General features: G+C 41.9%; 1 protein-coding gene and 1 long non-coding RNA gene across 2 annotated transcripts in view; both read right to left on the reverse strand.

The window, feature by feature from the left end:
* Window positions 1–24463, reverse strand: part of LOC142774796 (uncharacterized) — a 140612-nt gene that overhangs the window by 45526 nt on the left and 70623 nt on the right. The gene's annotated exons all lie outside the window — the stretch shown is intronic.
* LOC142774797 (uncharacterized) lies at window positions 4876–11032 on the reverse strand. Its single transcript, XR_012886563.1, has 3 exons — window positions 10953–11032; window positions 10352–10430; window positions 4876–5510 (listed from the first exon to the last, which is right to left on the reverse strand). It is a non-coding gene; the product is annotated as an uncharacterized LOC142774797 (long non-coding RNA).

The following is a 24463-nucleotide window of genomic DNA, read 5'->3' on the forward strand; positions in this document are numbered from 1 at the left end:
AGTCAGCCATAAAATAAGGTGATTCCACACAAGCATGCAACCACAGCTGACACAAATGAGCACTTAAACAGCATTAAAAAAGAAGCGCCCAAGCACAGCCCCTAATGAGCCCTTTGCAGCTACACGAGCTATCAATAGCTGTTTCTCTGAAGCATGCGTGCTCCTGCACCCTCCTCTGAAAGAAGGCACCGCGCAATAGCCAGCATGCTTCACACCAAATGCTGGTGCAAAAGCCCCCCGAAAAAATGAGAACTCAGGACACAATGTCATGTGGAAGCCGCTACAGTGCTATGAGAAAAGCATGCAAGAAACTTATTCATTTCACGCCTTTGCCTTTATTTTGCTATGCATGGATGAATCATGTCAATATTCCTCGAACCAGGGTGCAAATGGCAACTACTTGCACCCTTGTTCAAGAATTATAGCAATTGAGAATCGCTATTAGCAGTTACCTCTTTTGGATTCAATCTCACTTAACTCTACAAAACAAAACGCTGGTTAAAGCAAATGTGAGTGCTCCCAAGAGTGAAGGGTTTTTGTGTTGTTAGTGACTAATGACGAAGTCTGGTGAGTCAACTTACGAGTCCATTAAAATATGATTATCTTTTTCACCTATAGTTTCAGTGCTCCATAAAAGCAATATATTGCATAATAGGTGCTCCAGCTGGCACCTTGCAGTGTCTCGTGGCAGTGTAGCGGCCTCCCTCCACATGGATTTGCGCCTTGAGCTCTCAGTTTTCACAGCTCACACATATCTCAATGCACAACCATTTGTGCACCGACTCAATATTTATAGCTGAGAGGCCAGAACTACAAGTAGGGGGGCATGTCGAGGTTCCTTGACATGCCCTCCTGTGAATTTCTTCCCGGGACATTCTCATAAAGTATCTGAGGTGCCATCTCTTTGAATAGAGATTACCTTACTGGGTTGCAGTCACTATATAAAGGTCTGAGATTAAAAGGTTGTAACTGCAGCACCAATTATGCAACACATTACTGTTAAGGAGCATTGAAACCATGTGTGGAAAAGATCATCAACTGGAGCACCAATTCTACAACATATTGCTATTAAGGAGCATTGAAACCATGTGTGGAAAAGATCATCATATTTTAACGGGCTCGGAAGTCGACTCACCAGACTTGTCAGACTTGCATTGAGCCGCGAGTCTGAGTCAATCAATGCGAGTCTGAGTCTACTAGTAAGGCTTAAGGAAAAAATATATTTTATGAGTGAGTGTGAATGATTCGCAGATTTCTTTTTAACCTATGCAGGGTGCTGCTCAATATAAGCACACAGAGACAGGGTAAATGCAGAAGTGGTTCAGTTGGTAAGGCAATGTGTTATGATATAGAAGAGTTCTTCGGTTGTCCAGAGAAGTGTTACATTATTAAGTAGTACCATCGATCATCTTACATCACTGTCGAGAAAAACACTGGCCAGAAAAAATTTGAAACAATGCAGTGTGATGTTTTGCATACCAAACAGCTTCTAATAGCACCTTATTAGGGCATCAGTCAGTCAGTCTATGATGAAGATTTTATAGATGATGCAGTGCAGTCACTGAAGAGGTGTTTTGAAAGAGAGTCTCAACAGTGACACTGAGGAGTAACAAGTATTCACCGACTGCAGCAGGGGAGCCCCTGGTCAATACTGCAGTCTACATGGAGGGACTAGTCGGGCTGGTGACGGAATCATTGCTTGAAGCATTGAATAATCTGGAGTGCCTGAGTTTCATGCTTGTGATGAGCAATACTTGATTGTTTCACAATCATTGTTAAACCCATTTGAGTTGTCCAGTGATTTAACTAGCCATTCATTTAGAATAAAATATTGCAATGGCAATTATATGGACACTTTCAACAGCTGCTACCATTGAACATAAGGGCGCAGTTACGAGTGCTGGTGCGTGCTATTTGGATAAATATCACTACACGGCTTGTTTATGTGGTGTGCTTTCAGCACTTTCTATTCGTTGAGACTACTGACAGCACAAAAACCCACTCACTCTCAGAAGCACTGACATTGACTTTAACCAGTGTTTCGTTTTGTGAAATTGAATCTGAAGAGTTAAGTGGTAATCTTTCTATAGCATTCCCATTTGCTCCTATTTCCTTCATTGCTTCATGCTTGTAACAAAACTCTGAGCTCAGACTTTATCTTTGGACCCCAACCGGCATTTGCTGGCATGCTTAAACAGAGGTGCAACAGCCAAAATACCATTTAGAGCAATTTTTGGAGCAGCAAAATGTTACTTTTGGAGCAATAAATTCCAAGTTCGGAGATGGTTATGGAAAAAAAGAACATGCATTTTTATCATGACATAGCGAATTTGGAGCACTATAAAAAAGGCGGCTTACATTTAGAGAAAAACATGTATAAACAATTCAACATAACCTAAATTATGTAGTGTGAGCATAGTATTTACTACTATTTCAATGAAGGTAGTACTTTGAACCACCTCTCTAAGGAACCCATGATAAAGTCCATATTAGCATTTACTGCACCTGTTAAATCAATTGACAAAGTCTGAGAATTTCAATATCAATCTGCCGATATTGTGAGCTTGAAATTTGGAAGACTAGTAAAAACGAGAACTAGAGGTGGTAAAAAAAAAGTGGCGCACAATTTAGTTTATTTCTGTAGAGAAGCATAAATGTCACACACTGCTTCAAATGATTGCCAGTAGCTTATTTATACGTCGGTAACTATACTGGTACTCAGAATTTAACGGTGTACAAACCCATGAGTAACTGAGCAAAATGTGAGGTGTCCTAGTATCGCGAACAGCCCCTTGTAAATCTCAACACGCTTTTTCGCGGGCACCGGTCTAGCGCGGCAAAGGTGACTCAAGCAGCTTTAGAACCAAAGACAACAAGTTTGCTAACCACTCACCACCCCCTTCCAACCCACCCTTATCAGCATGGGGCTATGTGCCGCTTTGGCTACCTTGCAAGACGAGTTTGACCAGATAAAGTAACAACGGCGTACGCCTGTTGCCCCGGCGACGGTACTAGATATCTATCGCCAAGACCGTGGCAAGGACTCAGCTTCCAGCCAAAATTTGTTATGTGCCACTGCTAAGGTAATCAACGCCGGCATTTGCAGCACGTCGAGCTTGTTCGAGCCTTAATAAGCCATAGCCGCGTTTCTGGCAAGAGAACTTACATTTTCCGCGAAGGGTTGGTGGCTACACCAACACATTTTTGTTTTAAAGTTCTGCCGTCCCGCCGATATGTATCTGTTGTGGTCAGCGGACCGATAGGCATGCAGTGTTGTTACTTTATCTGGTCGATCACGTCTCACGAGCATAGGGTGGGTGGCTAGATTATTTTAGGTATATTCTAGGCACTTTACTTCGGGTCTGCGCGCTTTGACTGATGGCGCAAAGCTGCAGGTGGCCGACATGGCCTGCACTGCTCACCGCAATTAGTACACCTGAAAAAAAATTGAGGCTGGCTGGGCATTTTGGCGCAGAGTGGTGCAATTTTAACAATTTCACGAGTTTGGCGCAGCTCGGTGCAACAATCGGGAATTGTATCAAATTGGCGCAATTGGCGCAGCTGTTGCACCCCTGCTAAAAGGACCTGATGTTAAATTGTTCAAGCTTTAGCAGTGCATTTGGGGGGCTGTTAAGTCAGCCATTGGAGTCTACCCGGTTACTGCCTCCAATTAAGGGGTAGCAACAATAACTTTTCTGCACCATGTATCTACTTTGCCATTACTGAATAAGACAGCTCTGCGGGTGTATGTAAACACTGCCTTATTTCAGAGCACTGTGTCGATTAGAGAAGACCGGCAAGTCCCAGACTTCCACGTATTTTTTACCCTATTGTAATCATTTTTAAGCATGTAATAATGATAGCAACCAGAAGTTTATACTAATTTGTTCAGAGCCTTGTGTTCTATTGACCGAACCAAAGAATGGGTTATTTTATTTAAAAAATTGCATTTTTTGCGCCTGTACATGATTTTGGACATTTTGCACACTTTCTTTTAGATCAAATGAAAGTTATTCTAAAAGATCAAGTTCAGTTCAGTACACCACCATGTATTGCTTGAGTATGTGCACAAACAATCAGCATGACATCTTTTGCCATTTCAAAATTATCATACTGACATAACGAAAAATGGCATTTCGAGAAGATGGAGCTCTACTTATGCAATGAAAATTGCAGTTTTTTCTGTGCTGACCTATTTTTTTAGTGTGCCACCTTATCTATTTCACTGTGTCTGAGTTCGGTAAATGCGTAAACATTACTAGTTGGACAGCTTTTTCTTTTCGCTAAAGAATGCTAAACTTCATGTTTTTCGTCAATTTACAAAGAAAATAAGCTACAAATGCTACAAAAGCTACAATAAGCTACAAAAGGGCCATTTACTTTCAGGTCGCTTGTTTCAGTTGATTAAAAAAAGATACGCAGGATGAGGACAATACTGTAATATCTCAAGCAAGCGCCCCCAACCAAGCTAGTTCCATCCTCTCTCTTTCAAGATATTCAAAACATGCATGAACAGCTGAGCAAGCACCCCCCCCCCCCGCCTTCCTGCCATTTCTGCAGTTTCCTTCACTTTCTTTATTTAGAAGCGCAACGAGGTTGCAGAATCATAGTGAATTCATGCATATTTATTAAAGTGTATCAGTTTCGTTGGAAGCACATGCGACTTTTTCACCACAATCTTGATTTTTGATGCAAGACCGAGCAAGAACCCCCCCCCCCTCCGATTCTCATCACCTTCACCATAGTGGGAGCACTTGCTCAGGATTGCACGGTACATAAAAAATGTGGAAAAAGAATCTGCTTTCATATCTAGCAAACAATGAAAAAGTACTTCTAATTTTTGCTTGCCCTGCTTCCTTCATACACAGAATTAATAACATAACCCTTACAAATATTATTCAGTTCTGCACACCATTTCGCAATGGAATATGCTGCCCGCTGATATTGTGAACTCCTCTTCTGTCAAATTTATGAACAGAATTCAGAACTTATATGAACACCTTGCTTACTGTACAATGTGCATATTTATTGCTCTTACTTGCTTTGTACATAAGGTCTATTTATTTTCCTCACATTTTTGTGTATTCAAGTTCAACCCATTCCTGCATGGGCCTGAGAAGAGGCCTGCAGTATTGCAAAATAAAATAGAAATAAGCTACTTTGAAATTCACATAAACTTGGTTCCCTACACTGACAGACACACGTAGGTTCAACCCTGTTCAAGAAGCATGAAGTTGGCAGACTTGTCAATTAATCTGCCCATTGAAAACATCAATGCTATTGAAAGCTAAATTTCTTAACAGTACACACTTGCCTGATAGCTTCCTTTGGAAGCATGTGAAGCCCTGTCAAGGTGAGGCATCATTGGGAAGGACTGTGGTAGCGGCTCAGAAAGTGTAATACTGGTTGTGATGCAGCAATGGCTGAAGTGAAATATAGGCCGTGGTGGTGGTAACAGCAGCTGCAGTGTTTGTGCCGAAGGAGCCTGACCTGGAGGATATGACTGAAACCTAAGGGGTGACAGATAATAGGTATTAAGAAATCATGAAAAAGAATGTTCACTACATTATAGAAATTTGCAACTTAGAGTGATGGACAGCTGAGCTTGTTGGTAGAGATTTATGATGGACTTCTGTGAACATAATAAGCGAGAAGCGTAGCATGTAACGGGTGTGTCGTGGGTAGTCCTTACATTCACAACATAGCTCAGGGGCTAAAGAAAGTGATAAATAGACACAACATCAATGCATTATGGCCACCAATAGACTAGGTACTAGGCGAGATATAATGTCATGCTGAAAAACAATGAGAGGGGACAAGAAGCTGGACTCACATTTTTTTTTCGTAAACACACCAAAAGTTTTGTTGATTACCATACAGGCGTAAAGTAAAATGTTCCTTTTAGCTTCGGCCATACCTACATAGGGCAGATGGGCCAGTGTTAACTATAGATGAATGAAAAAAAAGAGAGCGCGAACTACAGGCTCACCGAAAATTCTATCTTTAAATTGTCGAAGGTGTGTTGAAAGCACAGGCCGACCAAAAAAAATGTGAAGCTCACTCAAGCACAAAATGTATTTGCACATATGGCTCATTCAGATTCTCATTTATGGCCCAATCCAAGTTTGAGTCACTCGGCTTGTGAGGGAGTTTGCCGACCTATGGCTGAGAGGGGTTCTGAAGTCTGCCATTCCTTTCCTCCAAAGCCTCTATTTGTTGCTCAATCCACTCGTTCCATTGTAAAAATTTTCTGGAGGAGGCTCAATCAAACAAGCTTCTAATTGCCAGAGCCATTTTACAGGGCTCTTTTTCTTTCTTGAATTGCTGCCTTCTGCGACTTTTTTTTTGGAGGGGTGGGGTGGTCTTGGGAGTGTATATATAAACCCAAAATATTACCACTCAGTAGAGATGCTCTAAATGCCAAAAAATTCCCAGTAAGCACTCCTAACAGAGCAAGCACCTCCCTACTTTCTTCAAGAGGTGCTAAATAAGTAGCCTCTTCTCCTCTACCACCATGTTCACTGTTTCTATTTGCCGAGTGAATGCGAAATAAAGCCGTGTATGCATGGGCATTCAAGAAAGTGCTTAAGTAGATGCACAGATGTGCATTTTTTATTCTCAGTGATTCTTCCACTTCCATGTTAAATATTGACCGATGACTGAGCAAGGGCCTACTCTTCAAACCTTGTCGAATTATCATTCACTCTCCAGGAGCACTTGCTGAGAATTTTTTGATAAACACAACATACTACGAAGTCTGTACTTTCCAGTAACACGTACCTCAAAACTAGAGTGGCAGTAACTACTTTACTAAGTCATATATTACTTCATAGGTAGCCGTGAATATTCACCTGAATATTATACTGTCTGCTGTGTTGCTGACCGCCACAGCTGCATGTGCTCCTTAATTTATAACTATGCAATAGTTGCACATCATATTTGCAGACTGATGTTTATGCAGTGATTTAGCCACATGAATTTATGCAAATCATTACAAAATTAACTGCTTCATGAACGTAACAAACATACAGTCAGCATGAGTATAACTTGAGAAGCTTGCTTTGGCATGTTGACACTCCAGAGGTACATTTCAGCTCATAAAATACAATGCCTATATTTTTGAAAGTCAAAATGGCCCCCGAATAAAAAGCAATTAAAATTTCATGATGCAACACATATGTGTTGTACGATTTCTTTAGTGTGCCCGTCTATCTTATGAGGTCCCAGCTTTCAGTTTTTTACGCAAAGCACCCATGTAAGCATGCCTCGGATAAGTGTGAAGTGTGTGCTAGAATTCAATTTCAGGGTTCTGAGCAGTGCAGTGCAGCTGAAATTCATCGAATATCGAGCAATGTGTACAGCACCACTTTCAATACATAACAGCAAGGCACTACAATAGTGTAGGAAATTAGAAGCATGATGCACAATATTTACAATGCAGACTGACTGGGAATGAAGCAAGTGTAAAACAATGATTTTGTTGACTGAACGGATCAGATAATTCGGGAAAATCATTGGCTCAGAATTTTTGGGCTGAGTAATTCATTTCCCAAAATATTGCAGTCAACTCAATACAGCACAGATGGTATACCATGGTTGGACACAGAGTGAGACTCTAGTGCTGCAAACTGCGTGCAGTCAGTTCCTAAATGCTGACTGGTCATGAAAACAAAATGATAAACGGGTGCCATTTTGACATTTCTCTGGCACTACCATGATCTACTCCCGAACTGAAGGTGCAATACAAACAGTGGAAGCATTCCGATGAGCGCAAAAAAATTCAAGTGAACCTTCTTCAAGAAGAAGTGCATGGCTGCTGTGTTTGGGGAAATAAATGGTGGTATTTCCTTGATAAAATAGGTGAGGCATAAACCCACAAAGGCTCATGAGATTTGCCATCTGCATCGGCTCCTAGTTAAAGATATCCGTGGCACGCTGTTTCGCTGGCCGCGCTTTTGGAGACGTAGACAGGGCTTTTCTTTCAATTGTGTTGCAATCTAGTCATTTGCACCATCATAGTCGGTTGTGCAGATGTCGAAAATAGTGCCGAATGGGAAAAAATGTTCAGATTTCCTTGGAACAAAGATATAAAATTGAAGTAGATTTTGTGGAGAGATATGGTGAGTGGTTATAGCCTTTGGATGCCTAGCGTAAGGTGAGTAATATTTATCGACAATCCTGCATGGATGGTTTCGTTTGACACATTCGGTATTTATGTACAGGCGCTCCAAGAAAAGATCCATGGCAGGTTGACTACGTGCCATCAACATATTGGCACTTCGAAAGAGAATCTAAGGCGCCAAGACTGAAGTACAAAAGTCGTTTGGATGTGTAGTTTTCATCATCACAACCACAATCACTATCTACACAGCTACGACAAGCATACGGCATTTGCTTTAAGATGCACGGCCGCTATGCAACGTGCAGCCAGCTCTGAGCATGATACAGAAAATAGCAAGACAGAGCAGCCAACAGCCACACGATATCATGCCAGGGGTGACACCGTGGAATCCACGGCACCAATTGCAGTGATGTATACACAATTAGTAGTGGTTAAGAAGGCGATGACTTCGCACCAGTTGGAAAAAATGATGTGTCAGTAATGCTATGTAGACAAGAAAGGGCGCTCCACTATCCTATTTATAGAACAGGTATACAATGTGTTGCTAGTGATTTCAACTGTTCCTCCAAGGATTCATTCCGTAGTAGTCAATTTATTCATACCTGATCTGGTGCACATGCGAGCAGGACAGGTAACAAGGCTCAACAAACACGGTGCCTGACTATGAGGTGAGCATTGCCTAGACCAGCTTGTTCACCAAAACGATGCAATGCCGAAACGCCTAAGAAGCTCAACTTTACTAAATAAAAGTCGCTGTCATTCATGCACATTTGAACATTTTACCAGGCCGTCACCGCTGAACACGCAGTTTTAGTAACATATGATACTCATTGCACATGATGAACGTTGATACAAGATACTATATATCCAACAATCTGAGACAGAGACAGTGTTTCAATTGCAAATGCAAAAACAGCTGAGCGCCCTCACTGAAGCAAACACGTAAAAATAAGCACATTAGTCGGTGATGTGCATTAATAGCAAGTGTAAAATTAGTTCAAAGACGTGACAACCAAGGCCACGCCACTTAAAAGAAAACACATAATTGTGATAGCACATACAGTCAGTTGTTTGCCACTTCAAATGAAAATATTATTTGGCAATCACAGCACATGCTTCTCTTTTGTGGTCAGTCGTAGGTGCAGCCGTGCTATTGTGTGCTAGAAATTTGCAGCATATGCGTTGGGTTACCATGAAGAAAGCGAGTGACACGGATAAATGCCAATACTCAAGGAGTGATGCAGCACACGGAGAGCCATTGAAATGGTAGCTGGTGCAGACTGCATGCATCCCATGAGCCTTTGCAAGTTTATGCCTCACTAATTCATGGGACATGGCATGACCCTCACTGCAGTATTGTAGGTCTAACTCTCAAATGTCTACAGAGTGCAATTAAGAATAAGCAAAGAGAGATGTCATAAGTGACACTGTCTTTTTTTTTCATGACAACATGGGGCCACAGAGAAAGCAGCGGGAAGTTCAGTCGCCCAACGCGCTACAGACCTAACTTAGCTATCTCTGATTGCCATATTTTTGCTAACATGAAATGCTGGCTAGGAGGCCTGTGCTTCCACCCAGTCCTGTTCTTCGCTCTGCTGCTTGATGCAGACTCGCTTACTGAACTTCTAGGCGGAGAGTAAAGGAAGTTGCAAGGCAGACAGTTCTGATGAAGCCCTTGATCAACATTTGTTGGGCTGAACACTAAATCACTGAGAATCTTACATTACTAAGTCAAAAGTGTAGTTGCTAAGTATTAGTGCTGTTCTTTTTCTTTGTAAGAATCATCCTGGCAAAACTGACCTATTTACGTGTGGTGCCAGTATTGTTATTAATTATTTCTGTACCATTCTCCTTTCTTGTAATTCCACTGCAGCTTGGTCTATGCTAGGCTGCAGTATTGTGAATAAACAAATTAATGAGTTGGTGCTACACACTGACAAATGTCTGAATCAAAATGGCAAATATGTACAGATGTAGCTGGTATATGTACCTAAACGTTTCAAATGAAGCAGTCTTCATTTTCGCTCTGGTTACTACTTCATGACCGAACAGAACTTGAAAAAAAAAATGCAACATAGAATGAGTGGCCCTTGCCTAGCCAATTAGCACAAATGTACTTGAATGAGCGACTATTGTATAGACGTGCGGCTTGTGAAAGCAACCAGGACATTGGAAGTTAGCATTTTGTATATGTTGTTAAAATCAGTTTTACTATTAAACCACATTTACCTTCCAAGTTCTGACGTTCCTTTCACAGTCACTCTGGTAGAAACGATTGTGTTGCACGGCGAGTCGTTTTTTTCTCCATCTGCACGAGGTGAGTAAAAATACTTTAATCAGAGAACACATAAAGTTGGAGAGCAGGCTACTATAAATAACCACACAGAAATGAAAACGTAGAATGTGTGACTATTACATGCGAACAATAAATAAATGCAATGTAGTGCAGGTTGGCCATCAGGAATAGCGACGTCGACTTGTTCATATATTATTAACTCTACCGGTGTCACACCGGACGTTTCCAGCGCCATCAGGGCCAACCCGAATGTGGTTTTTGATCGCGATCAACAGTGCCAGCTACAACTTATGTCACTGTGCAGCCGCACATAATACATTTTAATCCAGATCGGTCATGATTGCGATCGAAAGATCCCATGGGACACGAGTGTGCGGTATCAGGTGCAGCATTCCAACATACACAACACACGGATAAAATGTGCCACATAAAAAATAAAACACACACGCACTCAAACATGTTTTCGTTGTGCCTTCCTTTGTTCGCCTAAACGCACGCCAGCGAAAACGTCATAGAAAATAAAATGACACTCACCTCAAAGAAGGTGGACATCCCTGTAATAGCAGCTCTTCTTGATGTCATTACCCGGCTCACTTTGTCGATAAAGGCCTTTTTTGCCATATCGGCAACGCTCAGCTGAATGAAGCATTTCTCGAGGTTGTCCACAACGGCGTGGTAACCGTCTTCGCAAACGACGAACGTGACTTTTGGTGCACCCCGCATTTCAAATGACTCTTCACGGTTTTACAGAAACACATCTGTTTCACACCTGCCGCACAGTTCGATGAGGCATAGAGGCTGCACACAGGAAACGTTTAAACCCGGTAGCACAAGACAAGCAACAAACCCCATCGCACAACTTGCAAACGCCATATTGACGACGAATGACCCCGAAATGGGCTTGTCTTGGCCGCTTGTCGTTAACCGACTCTCCTGAAGTTACAATGAAAAAAAAAAACTTGAAGCTGGCGAGAAAGAAAAAACTCGTTGACACAATTTCAAATCCATAAATCCACGTTTTTTCGCGCGCATAAAAAAGCGTGCAGTAAGTTTGATTGGTCTCATTAGTTTTTTTTTTTTTCATGCAACCAAAAATTTGTATTTTGGCTTCCGTAGTGCGGCTGTCAGCTGGTGTTGACTTATGGCTCGTAAACATCCGGTCGCGCAAAATTGCAAATGGCAGTTAAGCATTCTGCAATGATCCCGTTGATTCTCATCGACGCAGTAACAAACCGGACCTACCTACAGCGGAGAGCATGTGAAAAAAAAAAGCTTTTTTGAACTTCACTAAGCTTCCCAGCGGATTATTGTTCAGCAGCATGCCGTGACGGCATACGTTAACTGGCGTACATAGGCATACATAATCGCCAAAAGAACGCCACCAGTACACACAGCTTCGAGGCGACCAACAGAAAAAAAAACACATCAAAGATAAAATTCATCCGTGTTATTCTAGGTTAACGACGAAAGCATAAAGCGCAGATACGCGAGATGTTGACTATTTTTTGTTCAATACACAGGGTAATGGTAGAGATATTCTCGTCTGGGCCCCGTAATTAATGTGTGGTGTTTAGAATTTTTTCACGAGCCGTAAGTGTTACATAGATGAGTATTCAGCTGACCTTACTGTATCTGTAAGCATTAATATATTCTTTATCTTGTATATGCATATGCCAGAATTCAGCGTAAGTAATAGTATAAAAACAGCTGAGCTGTGGAGAAGAATTATCTTTGGCTAAGTTGTAAATTATGCGTAAAGCTCTGTTTTGAATAACGTGGAGCTTCTTTAAAGTGCTACTAGTAGGAAGAACAATTAAAACGTGAGACAGCTAAACGCACGAGACTGGCCTGCATATCCCTCAGCAACATTTATGGTAACCAAACACCTAGAGTTTTACATGGCTGGCACAATTTTTATGTTTCTAGAGCTGCAAGTCAGTGATTCCTGTCATAGCACATGCTTTACCCCGTGGCAAAAAGTGATCCCTCTCGTATTAGCCACAACAATTTCTAGTGCACTTTTAACAGTCACGCTTCATTTTTACTAACCGAAAATTCTACGAAGATTACGATATTACTTGACGCAAATTCTACGCGCAGCTTCTTGTTGAAGCAATGCTAACTGCAGCCACATGCCCTCCGCAGTTGTAGAAACATAACATTAATTTGCTACATGTTGCCACTAAAACTGCCAGTGCTCAAGCTTCACGCACAACACTATGTGCGTTCAAGGAGCTGCGAACTAAGTGGAACGCCTACAGCCACTTTACGACAATCGAAGCCTGCCGCACTGCATGTGCACAAACTTCACCCATAAGCAACGAAAGCGAGGGGTGGGGAGACAGCCTGCGTGACTGAGGAAGAAAACGAGGCTGCAGTCGCTCTTGATATCTACAGACTCCGCGCTTACTCTCTCGTCTTCGATCTAACGGTTGCACCTCCAACGCAGACAGCGAAGCCGCATGACCCAGGAGCACACGCCTTGAGATCAGCTCTCACACACAACTGTATTATCGGTGCCATAAGTGCATGGTCATCAGCAGGATTCTCTCTTTAGGGGTGCAAATGGCTGGTGTAGGGCGAAAGCACTGCCATAGCTTGGGTGGGTGCAAGTGCTAGTGAGGCTTGCGGGGGACAACTACCCCATTTTTTTCCCCTTACTGACGCCCATGCATAAGTGTGCAAAACAAAATGAGTAATAGATACTGACAATCTTGTTAATAATAAGTTAAACAGGAAACAACCCAGTATGCTTCTCTATGTGACTCCTAGCTGGCGTAGGATCCAGTGTTTCTCCTGAGTGCTAATCAATATTAACATGCTGAAGTCGAAGCGACGCACAAGAATTCACAAGTTATAAGACTCGATTGCCATCATAATACGGAAATACAAGCTTGACAGAAAGTATTTCTTGGTTTTCTTATATAGGTGTAAGACTTCCTTAAAGTAAATAAAGAGGGCTAACACTAGACACTTCAATTCTTTGAAGAATGAATTCTCTCTGCAGTTACACTACACCAACGTTTTTTTTTAAACCATGCTTGCATGGCACTGCAAGATTACGTCCCTCAATAAAATGAGAGAGATGTCTTCAAATGACGTTTTCTAGGCCTTTAAAGAAAACTCAAAATGGGCAAGCAGAAAATGCACAAGTTTGTGTCACACAATTACTCAGATAACACATTTCAAACAATGCACATTCATGCACCACATCATTCGAACTGAACAGCTAATGGTCACAATACTCTTGACTTGCAAACAAGAGTGGCTCAAGTTGTTGTTTTCAGCTTCCATGCATTGCTTTAAATGGTTTATGAGTGTGTTTGGTGGCACAAGCTTTCTTCTTCCTGATACTTCGCTGGGCTATCTCAGAGAAGGCGCACAATAGCAAATAATTCTCCATGCTTTGTTTTGTGCACTTCCATCTGAACCATTGAATACGGCTTGTTGCACGCTTTCGTGTACAGCATCATCCTCATTGGATAGCTATTTGTAACGATACTCATGTCACAGCACATGAGCATCTTGTGCACAAAGCAAAGCATGGAGCATTATTTGCTATTGTGCACCTTCTCTGTGATAGCACAGCCACGTATCAGGAACAAAAAAGTTTGTGCCACTAAACACTCTTGTCAACTATTTTAAGCAATGAGTGGAAGCTCAAAACAACAACTTGAGTCACTCTTGTTTGCAAGACGTAAGTACCGTGACCATTTGCTGTTCAGTTGGAATGATGCGGTACATGAATCTGTACAACAAGCTGTTTTCAAGGGTTCAGATAGAAGCACACAAAACAAAGTGTGGAAAATTATTTCCTCGTGTCCACCTTGTGAGTGATAAACACAGCCAAGTATCACAGACAAGCATTCTTGTGCCACAAAAACACTCTCATGAACCACTTAAAGCAATACGTGGAAACTCAAAATGAAAAATTGAGCCCATTTTGTTTGCAAGACATGATTACCGTTGCAAATAGCTGTCGAATCGGCATGATGCTGTACATGCAAGCATACAACAAGCCGTTTTAAAAGGTTCAGATAGAAGCGCACAAAACAAAGCGTGGCGAATTATTTCCTCGTGTCCACCTTGTGAGTGATAAACACAGCCAAGTATCACAGACAAGCATTCTTGTGCCACAAAAACACTCTCATGAACCATTTAAAGCAATACATGGAAACTCAAAATCAAAATTGAGCCCATTTTGTTTGCAAGACATGAGTACCGTTGCAAATAGCTGTCCAATCGGCATGATGCTGTACATGCAAGCATACAACAAGCCGTTTTGAAAGGTTCAGATAGAAGCGCACAAAACAAAGCGTGGAGAATTATTTCCTCTTGTCCACCTTCTGAGTGATAAACCCTGCCAAGTATCACAGACAAAAATTCTTGTGCCACAATAACATTCTGATCAACCATTTAAAGCAATACGTGGAAACTCAAAATGAAAAATTGAGCCCCTTTTGTTTGCAAGACATGAGTACCGTTGCAAATAGCTGTCCAATCGGCATGATGCTGTATATGCAAGCATACAACAAGCCGTTTTGAAAGGTTCAGATAGAAGCGCACAAAACAAAGCGTGGAGAATTATTTCCTCGTGTCCACCTTGTGAGGGATAAACACAGCCAAGTATCACAGGAAAGCATTCTTGTGCCACAAAAACACTCTCATGAACCATTTAAAGCAATACGTGAAAACTCAAAATGAAAAATTGAGCCCATTTTGTTTGCAAGACATGAGTACCGTTGCAAATGGCTGTCCAATCGGCATGATGCTGTACATGCAAGCATACAACAAGCCGTTTTGAATGTTTCAGATAGAAGCGCACTAAACAAAGCGTGGAGAATTATTTCCTCTTGTCCACCTTCTGAGTGATAAACACTGCCAAGTATCACAGACAAGAATTCTTGTGCCACAATAACACTCTCATCAACCATTTAAAGCAATACGTGGAAACTCAAAATGAAAAATTGAGCCCCTTTTGTTTGCAAGACATGAGTACCGTTGCAAATAGCTGTCCAATCGGCATGATGCTGTATATGCAAGCATACAACAAGCCGTTTTGAATGTTTCAGATAGAAGCGCACAAAACAAAGCGTGGAGAATTATTTCCTCTTGTCCACCTTCTGAGTGATAAACACTGCCAAGTATCACAGACAAGAATTCTTGTGCCACAATAACATTCTCATCAACCATTTAAAGCAATACGTGGAAACTCAAAATGAAAAATTGAGCCCATTTTGTTTGCAAGACATGAGTACCGTTGCAAATGGCTGTCCAATCGGCATGATGCTGTACATGCAAGCATACAACAAGCCGTTTTGAATGTTTCAGATAGAAGCGCACTAAACAAAGCGTGGAGAATTATTTCCTCTTGTCCACCTTCTGAGTGATAAACACTGCCAAGTATCACAGACAAGAATTCTTGTGCCACAAAAACACTCTCATCAACCATTTCAAGCAATACCTGGAAACTCAAAATGAAAAATTGAGCCCCTTTTGTTTGCAAGACATGAGTATCATTGCAAAGAGCTGTCCAATGGCCATGATGCTGTACATGCAAGCATATAACAAGACGTTTTGAAAAGTTCAGATGGAAGCGAACGAAAGAAAGCATGGAGAATTATTTCCTCTTGTCCACCTTCTGAGTGGTAAACACAGTCAAGTATCACAGACAAGAATTCTTGTGCCGCAACAACACTCTCATCAACCATTTCAAGCAATACCTGGAAACTCAAAATGAAAAATTGAGCCCCTTTTGTTTGCAAGACATGAGTACCATTGCAAATAGCTGTCCAATGGGCATGATGCTGTACATGCAAGCATATAACAAGACGTTTTGAAAGGTTCAGATGGAAGCGCACAAAAGAAAGCGTGGAGAATTATTTTCTCTTGTCCACCTTCTGAGTGATAAACACAGCCAAGTATCACAGACAAGCATTCTTGTGCCACAAAAACACTCTCATGAATCATTTTAAGCAATACATGGAAACTAAAAATGAAAAATTGAGCCCCTTTTATTTGCAAGACAAGAGTACTGTTACAAATAGCTGACCAATGGGGATGATGCTATACATGCAAGCATACAACAAGCCGTTTTGAAAGGTTCAGTCAAAAGCGCACAAAACAAATCGTGGAGAAATATTTGCTAATGTACACCTTCTCTGTGATAGCCCAGCCAAGTATCACGAAGAGGAAAACTTGTGCCACTAAACACTCTTGCCAACCTTTTCAAGTAATGCATGGAAGCTCAAAACAACAACTTGAGCAACTCTTGTTTGCAAGACATGAGTATCGTGACCATTAGCTGTTGAGTTGGAATGTTGTGATATATGAATGCGTACAACAAGAAGTTTTCAAAGGTTCAGATGAAAGCACAGGAAACAAAATCTTGAGAACTATTTTCTCCTATTTAGCTTTTGAGCAATAAACACAGCCAAGTACATTTTACGAGCAAGCAAGCTTGTGCCACCCAAACACTTATTCAACTATTTAAAGTAATGTGTTGAAAGTTAAACTGTATATTTGAATCAATTTTGTTGTGAGACAGGAGTAGCATTAGAAATACTTAGTTGGCCAGTGGTGAAGATACTTTCATGCAGACGTACAAGAAGCCGTTTTCAAAGGCTCAGATGGAAGCACACCAACGAAATTTTGATAATTATTTGCTCTTATTGTGATTCTCAGGAATAAACACAATCAAGTACCGTTCACAAGTGAGCAAGCTTGTGCGAAGCCAACCTAACTCTCAGATCGACCGTTTTGAGCAGTGCATGGAAAATTGATCTGAATATTGGATGTAGTTTTCTTTCAACAATACCAGTATTGCAAAACCTTTTTAATGTGTTTGTATGTAATTATTTTGTACTTGTACAGATTAAAGACTTCATCGATATCTTTCATTGTGTGTGTTTAGACCAGAGAGCGCAATTGCTATGTCATAACAGAGACGCCTTGCCTCTTGACTGTGTCGTGTGCACTTTTGCCTCGAGGTCCAAGCTTCGTAGAGCTCATTCGCACTCTTCCTTGGTAGTCCTGCATGGCCCCTTGTGCTTTGTGCCTTGATGAAATGACAGAGCACGTGAGCGAGGCTTGGTCTATCTCTCCTGAATATAAGGATTAATTGTCTTTTATCTTCTTGTGTATGTTCATATAATAGAAAATTACTCACTCACTATTTTCTGTTAGAGATTTCTCTTAGAAAGATTATTCATTGCACAAATACAACACTTAAAATATTGTTTTTTTTCATAAATTGAACAGCAATATTTGTGCAAATATAACACGTATACAACTAAGGTGATCAAATAAAATAAAGTTCTTTGATAATTATCTGATATACTTATCTGTTATACTTTTGCACATACTTGCATCTCATGATATGAACTAGTTAAAATTGGTTATTTCTTGAGGTTGTGTACAGCCAACTAATGGAGCTGAAAAACTTAGTATTTTAGCCCTTTCAACACACAAAAAAAAACAAAAATGTTATGCATGCCTAGGTATTTGGTCTAATAAGTTTACTGATGTACTACATTGACTATCAAGGTTGACATTGAGCCGTATCAAGTCCTATGTATGGCCCCCATTTAGCCCCATTAGCTCCTATATTGTGCTAGATGAGAGTCTTACATACCAAACCCATAATGCCTGTATAGCTCCTACATACCCCTATATGTCCTGCCCAGGTCCCATTCAGCTCCTACATACCACCATATAGCTCTTGTATAAGACCCATCTACCCCCATTTGGTTCCTGTACAGCTCCTGTATTAGCTCCTGTAACCCCTGTATTGAAGCATACGGATCCTGTATGGAATTATATAGGTTTTTTCAGTAGGGTATGTGTGTATATATTTATATTTTTTCTTTTTTCTCTTTACATCTCGTGTTTACATGGTTTCTTTATATTATGAAATGTGCTTGATCACCCATATCATTATGATTATTGAAATTTTTCCCTTCCTGTCGAAGCTATGTTTTATTTGTTTTTATGTTCATCATGCACAGGAGGTCCCAATTCAGTCTCCGACTACGGGACCTCCTTCTGTATACTGTCTGTAATGACTTCACTTCGTAGTAACAATAAAATTTGATTCTGATTCTTGATTCTGATACGAATATGAGAGACGCCGTAGTGGAGGGCTCCGGAAGTTTTGACCTCCTGGAGTTCTTTAACATGCACCCAAATCTGAACACGTGGGCATACTGCGCTCTCACCTTCATTGAATGTGAAACAGCCAGCCTACATGGGACAAAAAGTTACGAAGAATGAGGGATAGGGGTGAACAGCTTGGTAGTGGGGACGTTTGAATCTGCTGGTGCTGCGAGATCACGTCTATTTTTTCTTTTTAATTTTTTTCATTTTTCTTTCTCTTTTAGGGGTGAAGCTCCTCTTAGTCTAACCGTGTCCTGCGTCAGGAGGAACCAGCAGTCGGACAAACAGACAAACAGGAAGACAAACTGATGCACGAACAGGCGGACGCAAGGATGGACGAACGGAAGAAAGCGTGAACGGAGGCATGCACAGACGCACGGACAGGCGGATCGACTGATCGACGGATGGACAGACAGATGTGCGGACGAACGCACGGACAGATGTATGGACGGACGCACGGACATACAGGCGACTACGGAGAGAGACGAACGGACAGAGAAACAGACAGACAGGCAGAAGGACACACATACAGACAGACAGACAGACAAGACAGACATGTTTGGCCGCTTACGTTTGGGACTCTCGCGATCATCCTCTTAACTTGGCGTGAACCAAAATTACCATAGGATGGTAAGACGGTTTAACGAATATGACTCGCTAGTCAAGACATGAATAATATAACAATCCCGTCGCGTACATCGTCAAACACTTCCCGTCAGACAGTGGCACATACACATGGGTTGGTGTGTGCCGCTGGTATGCGCGTATGTGCCACAGGTGATTGACACTTAGTATCTACCCAGGAGCGACGAGAACACATATGGTCAATTCTAACGCATCAGCGTTAAGCAATACCCGAAATCGGTAGCGTCGACCCAACTAAGGCATAGAATAAACGTTAGTGTCAAGAAAAGCCTGACATTGGTAACGCTGACCCCGACGAATGCAAATAATAAACTTCAGGGTCCCAGCAGGAATCGAACCTAAGAATTCTGCGTGGAAGTCAACCATTCTATCACAGAGCTACGTCATACCTCGGAAGTGCATAGACGGTAATCTTCGTTAAACGTCAATAGTGGTTGCACTACGCCGTACCCAATTTTATAAACATTACATACGTTTGATACAGCCGTCAAGTCGGGCTAACATCAATCGTGGTGAGGTTTCATACGCCGAAGTTGATTTATATAGCAGTGTCCAGGGCCAGCATAAGCGCTTCATATCAGCTTCTGCTTTTGCTAAAACGCATGTTCCAGTTGACATCGTTGTGCAAGTGCAAACAATTGATTTTATACACCCCAACAAAGGAAAGCTCAGTTCAGTCATAGAAGGACCTTGCACAATTCTTCGCAGAATCTCTCCTGTGAGCTATGAGATCGACCGATGCGTAGCTCTGTTAAGCAGAACTGCTGACACTGTGCACGCCAACAAACTGCGTCGTTACTATTGTCCCAATAAGTTGACGCTCTTTCGGGGGGAGGGGGAAACGTTTGACGCTTCACAGGTGAATGTGGGGAAGGAAGATGAGGAAGGCGACGGGTCAGAATAAACTGGTGTTCTGATTGGCGCCATGTCCCATCGGTTACATAAATAAATAAATAAATAAATAATTAAATAATGAAAAATATATATATTGTACCGAAGCATAGTGGCGCCAGCTCTGTGCTTCGGTACAATTACTCCCCGCGCAACAAGCTGGTACAGGCAGGAACCCGGCAAGCACGAGCCACACACGGACGTCAACGTCTTCTTTCACGCAAGCACAGAGCTGGCGCCACTATGCTTCGGTACAATATATATATGATTATTTATTTATTTATTTATTTATTTATTTATTTATTTATTTATTTATGTAACCGATGAGACATGACGCCAGTCAGAACACCAGTTTATTCTGACCCGTCGCCTTCCTCATCTTCCTTCCTCACATTCACCTGTGAAGCGTCACACGTTTCCCCCTCACCCCGAAAGTACGTCAACTTATTGGGACAATAGTAACGACGCAGTTTGTTGACGTGCACAATGTCAAAAGTCCTGCTTAACAGAGCTACGCATCGGTCGATCTCATAGCTCACAGGAGAGACTCTGTGAAGCATTGTGCAAGGTCCTTCTATGACTGAACTGAGCTTTCCTTTGTTCGGGTGCTAAGGTGTTTCGTAGAGGACCAACTCACCAGGTTGAAGATCTCGTGGTAGGAATTTTTGTCGTAGATTATCTTGTTCTTCTCATGATAGCCAAGCGTGTTCTTGATTGCACTTTTCCTTGCTTCTTGCACACTCTCCATTGGTACGTCTAAAATTGTGTCGTAGGAAGGAATTATATGCATGGGGTGTGATGGTGGATATCGTGTTACTTCACGTGGGGTTCTGTTGTATTCATCGACGACATCCGAAAGATGTTTGACCCAAGACTTCCGTGGCTGCTAATTCATTTTGCATTTTAGCCGGGTTACAATAGTCTGATTTGTAGCTTCGTTCATGCCATTACATTTAGCGTGTTGGGAGGATGTGAACAATAGGTGTACACCATTGCGTTTTGGAAACTGCTTGAATTTTCGAGCGGTGAAAGCTGGTCCACGATCATATAGGAACTTCTTGGGTTTTCCTGCTGCAAAGATGGCGGTGATGCACGAAATGTATGCGTCACATGTTTTGTTCTTGTGGGGAAACGCCCAGACATACCGCATAGCATGGTCGATCGCCAAGTGAATAAACTTCTTTGTCGAGTCATATCCTGAAGAGCCATCTATGGTGTCCATGTAGATAGCAGTGCGTACATAGCATCGTGTAGATAGCAAGGGATTCGAGCTCTGTAATGGCATAATTTAATTCGTGCGTCAGTAGCTTACGCGAGTGATAGGCAACGGGGTGTTCTTTACCATCATGATCGCGTTGCTTCAGAACTGCACCTACGCCTACGTTAGATGCGTCGCAATAAAGAATGCATGGTTTCTCGCAAGAAAAAAATTCGTAAATTGAGTTCTTTGGTCAGACAGTATTTCTTGTTCTCAAAAGCTTGCTCACATGAGGAATCCCATTCCCATGGTGTGTCCTTCTTCAACAGCTTCGTAAGTGGGAAAACAATGTCGTTTAAGTGCGGTATAAACTGGCGGTAAACGTTGGAGGTGCCTAAAGAACGCTGAAGATCTTTCGGGCATTTCGGTCTTGGGAATCGCAATACAGCTTCTATGTTTCTTTGTATAGGCGACACTGTACCGTGCGACACTCTGTGACCCAGATATTCAATAGAATCTTGGGCAAAATGGCATTTCTTCAATTTAAGTTTTATATTCTCCATTTTTAGGGCATGCAATAGAGCTCGGAGGTGCTGTAGGTGCTCAGTAAATGTGTCGGAGAAGACTACGATATCATCAAAATAATTAACGACATTTTTAAGTTATGTTTTCTGATAACTGATTTCACAGCTCTCTCGAACGTACGTAGCAGGAGCATTTCTCAAACAGAAAGGCATAGCAAGCCACTAATAATGGCCATTCGGCGGGACGAAAGTTGTTTTTGGGATGTCTTCTGCATGCTTTCATTTCGACATGCCAATAGCCTGATGTGATATCCAATGTCGAAAAATATTTCAATTTTCCCAGGTAGCCTAGAACATCGTCTATACGCGGAATAGGTTGGTAGTCAGGCACAGTGACAGAGTTAAGCTTTTGGTAATTAATGCATAAACGTGTGCGTCCTTCACTTTTTTTTCTGCAAGAATAACGGGAGCCGCGTATGGGGAACAAATATGGACGCCCAACACCTTGCTTGAGAAGCAAGTCCACTTGCCTGACAGTTTCCTTTTTGTCTGCCAGGGAGCATCGATACGGTGGTCTGTGTATAGGGACGTTGTTGCTGAGGGCAATGCAGTGTCGTTCATCCGCGATACATCCGAAGTCCATCTGAGACTTTGAGAAAATGTCTTCGTAATTGTGAAGCACCTCTCTCAAAGCAGCTTGTTGTGATGGTGGAAGGTACGTGACATCAACGGCTTGGAGAGGGGTTGTATCAGCGCTGAAGACACACCTTTGTGTTTGAACGGAATTCTGCAAAGCTTTGTTGTCTTGAAGCAAAATCATTGTGTTTAAATCCAGTGACAGGCTGAAAGAGGAGGCGTTGTCCAGGACTGGCTAGAATTCAGTCTTCATGCCTGGTAGAACGTGCGCTTGGACTGCCCGCTTTATCTTCCATATTTCCAACTGTATGTGTACGCGGCCCAAAGTTTTTGTGGTTGAGATGACTTGTTGGACACTAATGCATGGATCCTTGAGCAACTGCAGCTTGAGTTTTTTTAACACAACTTCATTGATACAGGTTATGGTCACTCCTGTATCCAGAGTTGCGTTCACCATGTGTCCGTTCACAAGTGCACCAAAACCTATTAATGAAGCTTTGGGCTGCCCTCTTCATTTCCCTGGTTGTCAGTTAGAGCAGACACCATTTCACGACAAGGGCACTCATTATGCCAGTGAAACTGATACGGCAAACCAGCGGATGCACGATGTCCGCACTCACTGTGAGGGGTGAGCATCGATCCTGCAGGGAGTAATGGTCGCGTAGAATGAGGCTCTCGACGCATGAGCTGCCGTTTTGACGAGTGTTGGGAAGCATCTCTGTGGACAGAGTCTTCCGCTTGAAGCGCAGCAGCAAGCCACTCGGCCGGGCTGGTGAGCCTCAATCCAGCGAGGCGCCTTTAATTCTTTTCAGGTACACCATTGGTCAATCCTAATACTATGTGAACATCTTTTAAGTCTGAGAGGCGACCAAGGTGTGTCTTCTCTTCGTAGTAGTGCCTGATGCGCTGTTCTTTTTTGAGCCTGCAGTGTATTAATTGGCGGAAAGGGTCGTTGACAGGCACAGAAAATTGTGATATCAAGCTTGTTTTGACGCCTTCCCACGCATCTTCTGCGTCGAAAATCTCGGTGAGCTACCAGCGGAATACGTCACCTTCCAGGTACTCGCGGATGCAGTCGATGCGATCTCGTTCGGACCAGCTGACGTTGCTCACCTTCGTTTCGAAGAGGTGCAACCACTTGTCAACAGGGACGTCGTCTTCAGCTGCGGTGTATTTCGGCAGGTTGATCATCTTCTTTGGTGGGCTCATGATGTTGCTGCGGTAGATCCTGTCGACTTAGTGTAACGGATGAGACATGGCATCAGTCACAATACCAGTTTATTCGTGAAGCGTCATATATATGTATATATATGTGTGTGTGTGCGTGAGAGAGAGAGAGATCTTCAGACAATAATGCCAAGGAATGTATAGAGGAATTTATTAGAACAAATGTAATGTAAATAAGAAAAAAAAGTGGGTGAAAAAATAACCAGCCGTAAACAAGCCCTTAGGTATACACCTCTAGCCCTTAAATAAATAAATAAATAAATAAATAAAATATATATATATATATATATTTATATATATATATATATATATATATATATATATATATATATATATATATATATATATATATATATATATATATATATATATATATATATATATATATATATATATATATATATATATATATTGTGCCGGTGCACATCGGCGCTAGCTCGCTGGTGGTTCTCGCTGCCCAGCGAGGCCTTACAACACCAGGCGGTCGAACGCGGCGAAGACTAAGGCAGCGGCTTCCAATTGACACGGGGAAACAAAAGGTACAGGCAGTCTCAAACACGCATGGTCCCAGTCATTTCTATTGATTAGGAAAGTCATTGAAAAACGTGTGCAATACGAAAAACATGCGGAATGACTAACCAAATATATATCTCACCGAATTGCACCTAAAGGCCTCCGCCTAGCCTGCGACCCCTGGATGTCTACAATAAGTGAGGCAGAAAGGGGGAGTAGAAAAATATTACTATCAGCGTTCTTGCAACTGACTCGGG

The sequence above is a fragment of the Rhipicephalus microplus genome, chromosome 10 (genome assembly GCF_043290135.1).
Source record: "Rhipicephalus microplus isolate Deutch F79 chromosome 10, USDA_Rmic, whole genome shotgun sequence".
Lineage (NCBI taxonomy): Eukaryota > Metazoa > Arthropoda > Arachnida > Ixodida > Ixodidae > Rhipicephalus > Rhipicephalus microplus.